At 34.0% G+C, this 13,321-nt stretch overlaps 1 protein-coding gene across 1 annotated transcript in view; it reads right to left on the reverse strand.

The window, feature by feature from the left end:
• LOC106458509 (gamma-aminobutyric acid type B receptor subunit 2-like) overlaps positions 1-13,321 on the reverse strand; it is a 268,856-nt gene that overhangs the window by 142,400 nt on the left and 113,135 nt on the right. The window lies entirely within an intron of this gene.

Here is a 13,321-nt window from a genome sequence, read left to right on the forward strand (position 1 = left end):
GTTAAAGTTAAGTTAGTTATTATTATTAGTAGTATATATATATATATATATATATATATATACAATCAAATAAGAAATAAAAATCATTTTGAGTTTTAAATGTATGTATATCATACAATAACTTGTTTTATTCTTTTTTCAAATTGCACAGTTATTTAAAAGTACTTTCTCTTTACAAAACCGGTTTCGTAGTTTTCATTACTCTTCAGTTCTTCTTATTTTTTGTTTCCCATAAGCTCAGCATTAAGTCTTACGATGATAAAAATTAGGCTTCGACACCCGTAATGGGCAGAGTACAGATAGCCCATTGTGGAGCTTTGCGTTTAACAATCAAATCCAGTCCTTCTTATTTCCACCTTAGAAGCAATAAATTTAAATATAAAACCTTGACTTAATCTTTTTTTTTTAATTTAAAATATATAAACTCATAATTTTAATATTCTTGTAATTATATCAATGAATGGATCAAACACAAGTAACTAATACGGATTTGAAAAGAGCGAAGTATCTAAACTTTATTGTTCAATCCTTGAGGCATACAGACGTTTGGCACGTGAAGCACTGATTCCGCTAAATCTATAAAAATTAAGAACGTTTCTAAACTCATATGATGCGACACTACTTATTAGATTTTGCTGAGACCTTACCCTTTGACCACAAAACTCATTTTACTGTAATTTTAGCGAATTTCGTGGAAATCAATATAAAATATTTGGTACACATATTCTTTACAAATACATACATGCAAACATTGATTAAGATTCATATACTCTACAGTTTAGTTTCATAAAGGTAAGCCGCAATAAAACCTTATACATTAAATCAATGAGAACTGTTTATTTAATACGCACTTTTGTGTATGTGAACGATCAGTGTCACCTAGAATTGACGCATAGTATTTAATGAAAAATACATACATTTATGTTTGATCATAAGACTTAGCTGTTAAAAAACGCAAAGAACTGTGAAATTGAAAAATCAGTAAGATAGTTTTATTTTCTGGAGTGCTACGAACTTCGTTGTTGCGCTCTTTTAATTTCATATGGCAAATGTACTTGACCATATGTAATTCTTTTTCGAGACGTAGACACATTTTATTAGTAATTGTACGTAATTTATGTGTTTCCAGAGAATTTAATGGATAGGGGCAATCACAATAATTCAAATTCAGTGTTAGCATATTCTACAAGTAATTAAGAATAAAATATATATTGAGTAAAGTAGTAAAATAGATTAACATAAAATGGTTTTTTTTCTTTCTATTACTTTAACCATATAGCCTGCTTCGTAAATGTGCCTGCATTTATTAAAACTAGAGTAATAAGTGAGTCTTCTATGACCTTAATGAGATGCAAGAGCTCGATTTTAGCGTGCTCTCTATGTAAAAGAAGAAGTGGTAGATTGAAGTATGTTATTACTGATATATGTATATATATTCCAAATATATTTGACTTTGTTTTATGCTCTTACTTACTTCTTGAAAGTCAATATTTTATTTAAGTACAAAAACAGTGGCACAACAGTATGTCTGCGGACTTACACCGCTAGAAACCGAATTTAGATACCCGTGGTAGGCAGAGCACAGATAGCCCTTTGTGTAGCTTTGTGCTTAACTACAAACAATTAATGGTACCAGACGATAAGCCCAGTCTCATATTTTCTATTGAAAAATTCATAGCTTGCACTTTGCGAATGTCATATTTGTTCCTGATTGGCTTGGGGTCTGGTTTCGAAGCCCATGTTGAGTAAGCTTTCCTGACGTCGTGGGAAACATTGAAGGCTCTTCATAATACTCTAACTCTGAATTGTTTAATGACATCTGCTTATGAATTTATTTTTGTTGAGAAATAATTGAATTTCCTCCAGCCATAGGTCTACCCACGGTGAATCACAAGTTGTTTGGTATTTGTAGTAAGCCAAATACCTACGTGATAAACATGTCATTCGTGACGAAACGCCACTGCAATAACATATATATATGTCATTCAAATAAAATGCAATAAACCCTCTGTGCTGCTAATATTTACAGAGTTTACCCAGTTCCATGTAAAGACTAAAACGCAAGTAATACGATGAAACAATACATGTTATTAGTGCCGGTTTGAAAAACACAAAAATGAGATGAAGAGAACAATGTGTCTAATATATCAATTCAGCTTATATTTCTGAAATATCAAGGTTAAAGTTTGAATGAAAATAGCAAATACATTCAAACAACTGCTTAATGAATAAAGCTAATTAAGACAACTTGAACAATGAAATTGCCAGTTCTTTGTGCTCATACACTAAAGATTCCACAGTGTGCACTTTAAGTCATGGTCAACCAGATTTTACCCTATTTATGAGTAACTAATTCTACTTCCTAGTATGTGTATACTGTACCTGTAATAATTTTTAAACTGATTTGTAAAGTGATGACTATGTACTTCTAGCTTTTGTTACTTTAGCTTTTATTCTGAAACGCGTCCTGAGCTTCTTGGTGATTTCTTAAGAATATGAAATCTATTACTATCCTTAATGTCCCGAATATCCTATATAAACCAACATTTCAAACGGGCAATTTAAAATATTTCGCTAATATAAAAAAAACACACAATGTAATGACTAAAATATCCAAAACTAAAAAATTGGCGCACTTTCTTTTTTCTTTTCTTAATAAAACAGTTTCTAACAACTCAATATACTTGAAGTTTACCCTCAAGCGGGTTAGAACATCCCTCAGTCTAAGCTTTCACTTCTTTAGAAAAGGACCAGAGAATACAACAAATTATCAAATGAGAGCATGTCATCCATATAAACAAGTGCGTATTCAGCAAAACATAAAACTTTTTTTTTGGCATGAAACGTTAGCGGAGATTGTACTTAGTTTAGAAACTTTCGGTTCTTTAAATTAATTAATTTGTTTATCTTTAAAGAGTTTCTTATCATTATAATACAACCAAAACCATACAAGACAAGAATAAAGTTAAAATCTGATCTTTATTTCGGATGTAAATCGTGAAATACATAAAACATCACATATTAAGAAGGATTTAAAATTAATTAGCTTGATAATTAAATCCTTCATCTATTGGATCCCATTTCTGTATCTGCGCTATTTTAAATGACTATTCTAGTTCAAAAATGTTTTGTGTTATAGATGAGCTTCTGGTCTTGAATATAGGAAAAAGACAGAGCAAGGCCTAGTGGTTCGTATGCCCGGTTTATGAATCAGAGGATTCATGGTTTGCAACCCATTGCCGCAAAACCGCTCTTTGCATTTTGGACCCGTTTGTACGTTATAAGAGTGATGATAAAATCCCATTACTCAGCAGCGAAGGAACACCAGAGTGTGCAAGTATTTGGGGTTTTGTTTTGACTTTAGAGATTTTTTTTACTTTTTTTGCCTTTTACTTTTCATAGCTTAGATTATTTTGCTACACTTTTAGTTAGTTATTATATAATGAACTGGACAAATAGGGCGTGTGCTCGGGGTCTTACGAAATCCACTTACATTAGATAAAGAAATGTTCAAGCTAGTATTTAGCTACATGAAACAGTCCTCGTGCTTACGGCATTCCCATGAGACGATAACCTTTCTCAAGAATGTCTAGAAGATTAAATACGTCTGTTACTATGTCAGTTTAACTAATAAGTTTCAGACGTCTTATAAGAACACGCACAAAAAAGCATGTAGCGAAAGGTATTCTATTATGGTCCCGAAAAGCATAAATCAACAACAGTCTGCTATCGTGTAAAAATCTCTGATCGATAACAGAGAACTGAAACGTCATGAATGTTAAATTTTGTAAAATCTGTAAACATAAAAATGAAATAAAAAACTTTATTGCGATACTATCAAGACAAACGGATATAGAAAATTGTGATATATTCACAAACATAACTCATTGTAGTCATTGTTGTAACATAACACAGGCCCGCGAATTTAAACTTTATGAAAGTTGTTTTGGTTTTAATAACCGATTTTCCATAATTCACCTACGCAGATTTTGGAAATAATATTCAATTTTTTCTATCATGTTTGTTTGTTTTTAATTTCGCGCAAAGCTACACGAGGGCTATCTGCGCTAACCGTCCCTAATTTAGCAGTGTAAGACTAGAGGGAAGGTAGCTAGTCATCACCACCCACCGCCAACTCTTGGGCTACTCTTTTACCAACGAATAGTGGGATTGACCGTCACATTATAACGCCCTCACGGCTGAAAGGGCGAGCATGTTTGTTGGAACGGGGATGCGAACCCGCGACCCGCAGATTGCGAGTCGAGCGTCCTATCCACCTGGCCATGCCGGGCTTCTATCATGTAAGGATTTCTTTACAAATCGGGAAGAAAAAACTCTTACTTAGATCAAATTATTATTTCGTTTCCCACAATGAACATTTTTTACTATTATGTTTGTTCGTTTGTAATTAAGCACAAAGCTACACAATGGGCTATCTGTGCTCTGCCCACCACGGGTATCGAAACCCGGATTCTAGCGCAGACATACCGCTATGCCACTGGGGTGGCCAAAAAACTGAAGAAAATTGATGTCAAATAAATATACATCCTCATTCATCCTGATGTTTTTGTGAAATCTACGTGTTTTGTCTCAAAACTACGTGTTGTGCTCTTTCTTTTATATATTGCGTCTGGAGCATCTCGTTTCAATGACCAGCAGTAATCAGCCATCACGCTGATGTTTCACCTTCCCAGATACCTCCTCTCCATTTTCCTGATGTCCTGATGAAACCTTTCCCCTTGTTCTTCGCTGACGGCATCAAGATTTTCAGGGAAATAGTCAATATGTGAGTGTAAGAAATGAACTTTCATGCTCATATTACAACCCAACTCTTTGAATCTTTTGAGCATGTTAATGACAATATTTTCGTAACTTGGGTCCTTGTTGTTTCCTAAAAATTGTCAATGATATCTTTAAAGGCAATCCACACTTCTTTATCAACTTTCCTCATTGTCCTTTCGAACTGTTCATCCGAAGTCAATTTCCTAATCTGAGGCCCAATAAAAATCCCTTCTTTAAGTTTGCATCTGAAAGAGCTGGGTATTGCCCACATAGATACTTGAAACAGTCGCCATCTTTGTCTAAGGGCTTTACAAACTGCTTCATCAAGCCTAGTTTTATGTGATGTGGAGGTAATATAACTTTCTTTGTGTAAACTAATCTTTCACTCTCAATGTTTTTCGATCATCGTATCAGACTGACTCTGCGTGGCCATTGTTTCTTTATCCAGTGCTGATTTCATTCTCTGCTGTCCCCTTCACATAAAAAACATGGAAACTTGATCAAACAACATACAAAGGACGTTTAATCTCCACAAAGTATCCAGACATGTTCTTTGTATTTGACCTTTTTAAGAAGTTCCAGATTTTCGTACGTTACCTTAAAGTGAATCGAATGCGCAATATAAACAGATGCATATATGTTACCATTGTAAAGGACAACACCTTTTAGACATTTTTTAGGAATTAATGAACAATCGCCACTCACTTGGTTCATAGACTGCAGCTCCTAGCATTGGTATTAATTCAGCAATATTGTTGCAATAAACCAGTGAACCTTCTTGTGATAGGTATGGTACAAACTCTTTCTCACGATTTTTGTACTAGTAAAATGATTGCCTTGGAGAAAGTAAGTTCTTAGCCCAAAATCTCTGAAGAATCCTTTAGAAAGCCCAAATCTCTCACCAAATCCAGAAACGACACGCCTTGCGGCCTGTTAACCGTTTATATAATAGCGGCGTGTTTCTCGTGGGTTCTAGAACAATCGATAAGACTCTCACGTCACGATTGGTCTAGATAAATATGTAGCCAGTGGATGTCAACATTTTAAGCGTACCAAAATTTGACACGATTTCAATGAAAATGACTCACTTATGTAAAAGTACATATGACGTTTTGTGAAGAATCTATACGTGTTAGAGAAAAATGGATAACATTTTTGGATTCAGCGTATAGGAATTACTGTAGAACATGTAAAAATTTGAAGACAATAAAACTATCGCAGGCCTGTGTAATTAGGGCCTTTTATTTTTAGTCTCGCTGATTAATTACTTAATACTCTGGTAGTTTACTTTTCTCTCACCCATTGAAACTTATTTATATTTTTGGAATAATACAAAACCGTCAGACTTCCTAAAGATTTGTTTGTTTGTTTGTTTGTTTGAAGTTAAGCACAAAGCTACATGATGGGCTATCTGTTCTCTGCCCACCACTGGTATCGAAACCCGGATTCTAGCGTTGTAAGTCCGCGGACATACCGCTGTGCTACTGGGGGGCACTTCCTAAAGATTCCTAACGTGTTGAACATTTATTGTTCTTACTATATCTACATTAAATTATTGCATATACTCGTACATATTATTTACTTATTAAAGTGATCTATATATTTTTCCATTCAAACTAAACAAACCAATCCAGACTCCTTCTCAGTATTTGTATGACGTTTGTCCATTAATGTTATCTGGATTGTAATTACAAATAATTAATTCCTCTTTATAAGAAAGACTTTTACGTAATCTAACAATGCAATAGTCATGATGCCACGGGTGACATGTTTAGCATCTGTGTATTTGGTTCACAGCGAGTTCTCGAGCATTAGGTATTACCAGGTTACCGTGTTTAGAATTATATCTGAAGAAATATGTTGCAGCCCTTTCTGGGCATACATATTTGTATAGCGAGAGCGTTAAACGATACAGGGACAAATGATACATTGTTTCGAAGTTTAGAACAGTAGCAATCTCTGAAACCACACCACAAGTAAATTCGGACCAACGCCCTCATTTACAAAGTGAAGGTTATGGTCACGAAAAATAACTTTTTGGTTCATAAAGACATTATAATTAAGCTAATAAGATATGGTAATACGTCCAACAAGATAACAAACGAGGACTTGAAGTTGACGGAAGCTAATGAGTAAACGTTTAGCAGCTTCTGGTTCACTTCAAAATCAACAGCTGTTTCTACGAGAAAGACAGTCGAAGAAACTGGAATCACAAGTCAGCTGATGCAGCTCCAATGGATATCTGTGCCTTTGGTGCTGTTTTATCATAGTCTTAGAAACTGTTGCCCTAGTAGAGTGGAGAGGCATTGAGAAGTTTGTTGCATTGTGTGGTCTAAAATTGTCTCACCGTTCTTTGAAGAAGCAGTTCGAATAGAAAAGTAAATCAGCAAACATCGGATATGGCAAGGTTGCGTGCTTGAATAATCAATGCAATTGCGACCATAACTCCAGAGCCGCTGGCATGAACGTTGTCGGAGATCGATTACCGCCAGGATATCCTTCGATAACACGAATAGTGCCCATGTCAAGACGTACCAGCGGCACCACTTACCATGGATAAACATGGAGTATTAGTCTCCATTATACCGCATACTGCAACTGTTTATATTTACAGTTCTCATTGATTCAATTATTAAAGTGGTTCTATGATTTATGGACACCATATATTTCTGTTAATAATTATTGTAGGAGATACGGAAGTCGGAGTACGTTATGTTAAAATAATTTTGAATATAAATATATGCAAATCACATGACAACCACGGCTGATATAAAATCTCAGTGGAATGAAATTTATAAGAACTACATTTTGACATTGTTTGGCTTTTCGTAGGTAGTGTAATGTCACCGAACATTAATTGCTTTTGGAAAGGGTATGTAACAGTCCTTTCCAACACAAAATGTTCATATACTCAGATTATAAGGATTTGTGTTCATATCAAGACCTTATAATTTCCAAGATCGCGATATCCTTTTTACTTAATGGCATTTGAAAACAAAAGAATATGAACCAACTTGGAGAATCAGGACTATCCAGTAAGGGATTTGCAATAAGTCGTACCCCATCCGTAGTAAGCAAAGTGAGAATCCACAAGCACAAAGGTAAGTGGCAAAAGCTGTCTACGTGACCCAGGCAACAAACAAATTAAGAAGAATCTTCGTATAGAAACAATGTTAACAAGATATGAGTTCACTATGATAAAGCTTCCAGTCATACCTCACGTTCAACATATGCATACTTCAAGCAGCTAGAGAACGAAACGGATATTTCATACAACAAACCGCGTATCTCTGTTTTAAAGTTTTCCAGGAATGATTTTTAAAACGTTTTTCTAAAATTCTTGGACAACGTGTACAATTTCAGTGACACGCAAAAAAAGATTAGTTGCATAACAGAATAAAAACATGTTTATTAAACAGCCAGTTGATGATATTTTTAATTATTCAAAATACCTTTTAAGAAACACTAAAAAGAAAGTTTTAGTTTATTGTTTAAAATTCAATATTCCAAAGATTTGTGTTTTGTTTGAAGTTAAGCACAAAGCTACACAATGGACTATCTGTACTCTGCCCACCACGGGTATCGAAAACCGATTTCTAGCGTTGTAAGTCCGCAGACATACCGCTGTGTCACTGGGGAAGATATTCCAAACAAGTTGAAATTTAATTGTTTTGTAGAATTTCGCACAAAACTACTCGAACACAACTAACGCTTGCCGTCCATAACTTGAAGTATTAGACTATAGAGAAGTTTATCCTCATATGATTAGGCTTAAAATATTGTTCAACGATTTTATTGTTAGAGTTATTCCCACTTGATTGTTTGTTTGTTTTGCATTGTGCACAAAGCTACACGAGGGCTATCTGCACTAGCCATCCCTAATTTAGCAGTGAATGGCTAGAGGGAAGGTAGCTAGTCATCACCACCCACACCCAGTTCTGGGGCTACTCTTTACCAAAAAATAGTGGTATTGACCGTCACTTTATAATGACCCCAAGGCTGAAAGGGCGAACACGGATTTTTTTAATGTTTGACACTCCAACCCATTCAGTTTAACTCTGGTGAATTTACCCCTTGGTGGGTCAATTCTAAGTCTACGGACTTACAATGGAAAAATCCGAGGTTCGATTTCCAGTGAAGGAAAGAGCGCAGATAGCCCATTATGTAGCTTTGCACTGAGAAAGTAGCAACTGGTGAATCATTTGGTAATATTAAAACTCACGTTAGTGGAATAACCAACATTTTTCAATAAATATAATTCTTATTACAAAATATATTTTAAATTTAACTAAAGAATTAACTGCTATGAATAATCTAGGAAAAATGATAATTTTGTAATTTCAAAGTCTAATAAAGGAAATAGTATAGTGGTTTTGAATAAAGAAGAACATTTATAAATGGATGAAACTGTTTTTAGTGATTCAACAAACTTCACGAAGTTACATCATGATACCACTGATAATAAAGAGATCAAACTTCAAAGATATTTATCGAGATTAAATAAAGATATTGTTTTAATGGAGAAACAATATTTAATAATTAGGCCATTAGATAGTCGTCCAGGAATGTTTTGTGGTCTTCCTAAAATTCATAACAAAGATTGTATGTTACAATCTTTAGTTTCATTCATGATGTCAGAAAAATACGTAGGTTCAAGAAGTTTTAATATCGATAAAAACCCGATAACCAGAGCACTTTCGAAAGGTGGACCTTTCTTCTTCAGGGGAAGTGCTCTGGTTATAGGGTTTTATCGTTTTATATTACATCTATAGTTTCAAATATCGGAAGTAGTAATGATGCTTTGGGAGGTTTTTAGTTGATTTCTTGAAATATTTTACTACTAATGAATATACTAAGACATTTTTGAGTTTTCTGATGAATACAACAACCGAAGTTTGATAGTAATGTTTATTGTGCTAGCTATGACGTTGAGTCTTTATATCTGAATATACCTTTAGAATAAACTATACAGTTAAGTACTGATTTGATTTTAAACGACAACCCTGATGATTTGAGCATTTATAAATTTGTATTTTTGCAACTGGTGAATTTATCAATTAAATAATCGCTTTTTCTACTTAATGGCGATCTTTATGGTTAAACTGATGAAGTGGCTATAGGTTCTCGGTTGGATCTTCCTTTGGCCATTCTCTTTCTCGGTTATCATGACAAACAATGGTTGGAAAACTGTTTGTAGTTTTTTAAACCGCTGTATTACCGTTGGTAGGTAGATGATACTTTCACCATCTTTACAAGCTTTGATCATGATTTTCAACTTTTGAAGTATTTGAATGGCAAACACGACAGTATAAAATTAATTTTTGAACATCAACAAGCTCATAAACTCTCATTTTTGGATACGCTAATTCACAACAGCGATGGTAGCTTCAAATGTGAAGTATACAAAAAAATTTTCACTGGCTTTTATTTTAACTTCACAAGCTTTATACCAACTTGATTAAAATTTTGATTCATCGTGCCTACATAATTTCAAGTGTTTGTGTTTTATAGCAAAGCCACATTGGACTATCTACTGTGTCCACTGAGGAGTACCGAACCCCTGATTTTAGCGTCGTAAATCCGTAGACTTACCTCTCTCACGCCGGGAGACTAATCTCAAGTACTTATTGATTTGTGCATAAAGAATTTAATAATATCAAATAATTATTTTACAAATATGGTTTTCCTATACATGTTATAGATCGAATACATGGTAATTATTTGAATAAACAAGATTTTATCAAACTCTCTACATACGAAATTCCTAAATACTCGTTTGTTATGTCATTACCATAAATTAGTAAGTATTCTCCGACTGCGGAAATTCATTTACGAACCATACTTTGTATAGTACATCCTCAAATACTGTTGAGGAGTATTTTGTTTTTCTAATTGGCTGCCGCTTACATTATTTCTTAGGCTTAAAGATCATATTCTTTCAATGAATTCATCAAATGTTGTTTATAAATGTACTTGCCCTTGTTGTCAGCATGATTATGTTTGTTCTTCTACAATAAAACTGTTAATTCGTGTGAAGGAACATGGAAAATTTAAGGTCTTCAAATAGATCAAGTGTACTGGAATATGTCCTAAGAGAGTGTGACGTAGGTGCCCACTCAAAGATCTTAAGAAGGCTCAATGAAAGAGATCTTGAGCATATATAAACTGAGGTCAGAGATTAAACAAATAAGTTATACCTTTAAGCCACTCTTGGTTTTGTAACCATAATCGTCGTATTGTGCAGTCGATTGTCTAATGAGGTATGATTTCAATCACTTGCTCCAGACTTATTTATAAAATGTGTTTCCTCTTTACATTAGAACCTAGTTTTTTCTGGCTATCAGGTTTTCAAACTTTTCTTATTGATACAATCATCAATTAACGACTTAGTTTATACAAACAACTTTACAACACTCATTCTTTTATATTAATATGAACAGTGATAACGATCTAAAAGTTATTTGCTCATGTTTACTTTTTTGTCATCGCATTTCGGTTCCCACAGACAACTATAAGCTTAAAAGTATCATACAATAATAGCGTCATTTTATTCTCCCGAAAGTGTGTTGTCTGTCCGTTAGTCAGTAGACACTAAAATGACGTCATATAAGGGACGCTTAACGTTGCAAGTTGTACTGTCATAACGTCAGTAAAACGTGCGCATGCCATGAATCACGTGAAGAATTATGTACTCTGTAGGCTACAACACAGCATGACATATGAGCTTCAAAAGCAAGAAATAAAAATATTTGTTAATCTTGATATTGGTTTTATTTACTCTTGAAACAGAACACTTTCGGGAACCCTGCAAAAGTACATCTAATTTATAGTTTTTTCAGTATAAGCATAAAAAAGAACGAATAATAAAGTAGAAGTAAACCCATTGAGTACAAGTTCATCCACTTGATTTTTTTCACAGAAGAACACTTTAATGCACTTTCCTCTTTTACTCACTTTTTTTTTTTCACATACTTGTCTCTTCTCCATAATAGCGCAGGAATACCTTGACATACACGACTGATACCAAGCTAAGCTGCAGTTTAAGTGTTAATTTCTTATACACTACTTTCTCGAGTTTAAAACCTTTGAATCATCAGTCACAACGCTACTAGGTCTCAACACTCAACTAAGAGTTAATCCATTCTTAAGGGTAAGCCATAGGGGAATTGGCTGACAACCAGCGTCCGGAAACGTAAGTATATAGAATAGCTCATTAGGAGATCTTGCAATTTTTGAAATTCTTGTTTCAACAGAAACGCGGGTTTTGATATTTCTTTAACCTTAGTGTGGAGAGTCAAACAAATCCTCAAGGGAAATATAAAAAGAACGCTTTTTCCATTGAGCAACTTAATCATAATTGTAAAAACTTTCAGTACTTTTATCAATGCATGATATTATGGAAAGTTTTACGACAACGTTTCTGAATTATCTCGAGAACTTTTCCATTTTTTATACGCAGGGATCTTCATCTTAAATTTTTATTCAACACAACGACAACCTTACTAAAAAGACATTAATGTGTATAAAATGATATTATGGAACACTGTTTGCACAAAATGCCCTTTCTCACTTCTGGGTAAGCGTAATCATTTTCTACTGTCTATTTTTTAGTAATACTAGTAATAAGTACAGAATCATATTTTCGTCTGAATTTTGTTTTCAGATATATATATATATCCAGGAGTGAAATTATCAAAAAAATTAGAGCTATTCAGCTGGTGAAGTGGACTTGTCTTTTAAAAAGAAAAAATATATACATGTAAACGTAAAAAACGACAAAGCAGCTCAAATAAATCCCGGTACTAGTACCGTCCTAGACAAATATGTACTCAGTACTGGTGAGTACCGGCAGAATTTCATCTATGGGGGTTTTAATTTGTGAAACCAAAAGCCAACACATTTTTCGAAGCACAATCAGCATGCAAAACAGGCCAATGTTACGGGAGCCTGGGAGCATTCCCTCCCCCTTCAGAAAATGTGTAAAGATGTGTGCTATGAGATTAAATCTGAAAGCAATTTTGCATGAAATACAGCTTAAACAATTGTATATCTGTTCACATAAAATCCACAAACATCCATTAAAAAGTCAACAAATCATCATTTTGTTGTAACACTGCATGGGGAGCTAGACTTAAATTAATATAAATATGTATGTTTTATTATAGTAAAGTATTGTATTATCTACTTGCAGGGTAGTTAGTAATTGTTAAATTATATTACTAATTTGAATAACTCTGTATAACAATGGTATATCAGCTATTTATATCATTGACTATCATATACGTACATATGTGCACTACTGAAATAACATGTTAGCATTCTTCATTCTTCTCGGTTGCCTTTCCATAAATAACTTATATAAAGTTTCAATGTTGACAGCAGTGTCGTAATGATTATGTATTAAAGCTAAAGCACTCAAATTCGATGACGAGGAACCCACTTTGAGACTAATAATGGTTAGAGACGGCTTGAATGGGGAATGAAGAAAAACTTTAATATAAGTTTAACACAACAGCAAATGTACAACGTTTCGACAAGG

This window comes from Limulus polyphemus, unplaced genomic scaffold, assembly GCF_000517525.1.
Source record: "Limulus polyphemus unplaced genomic scaffold, Limulus_polyphemus-2.1.2 Scaffold478, whole genome shotgun sequence".
Classification (NCBI taxonomy): domain Eukaryota; kingdom Metazoa; phylum Arthropoda; class Merostomata; order Xiphosura; family Limulidae; genus Limulus; species Limulus polyphemus.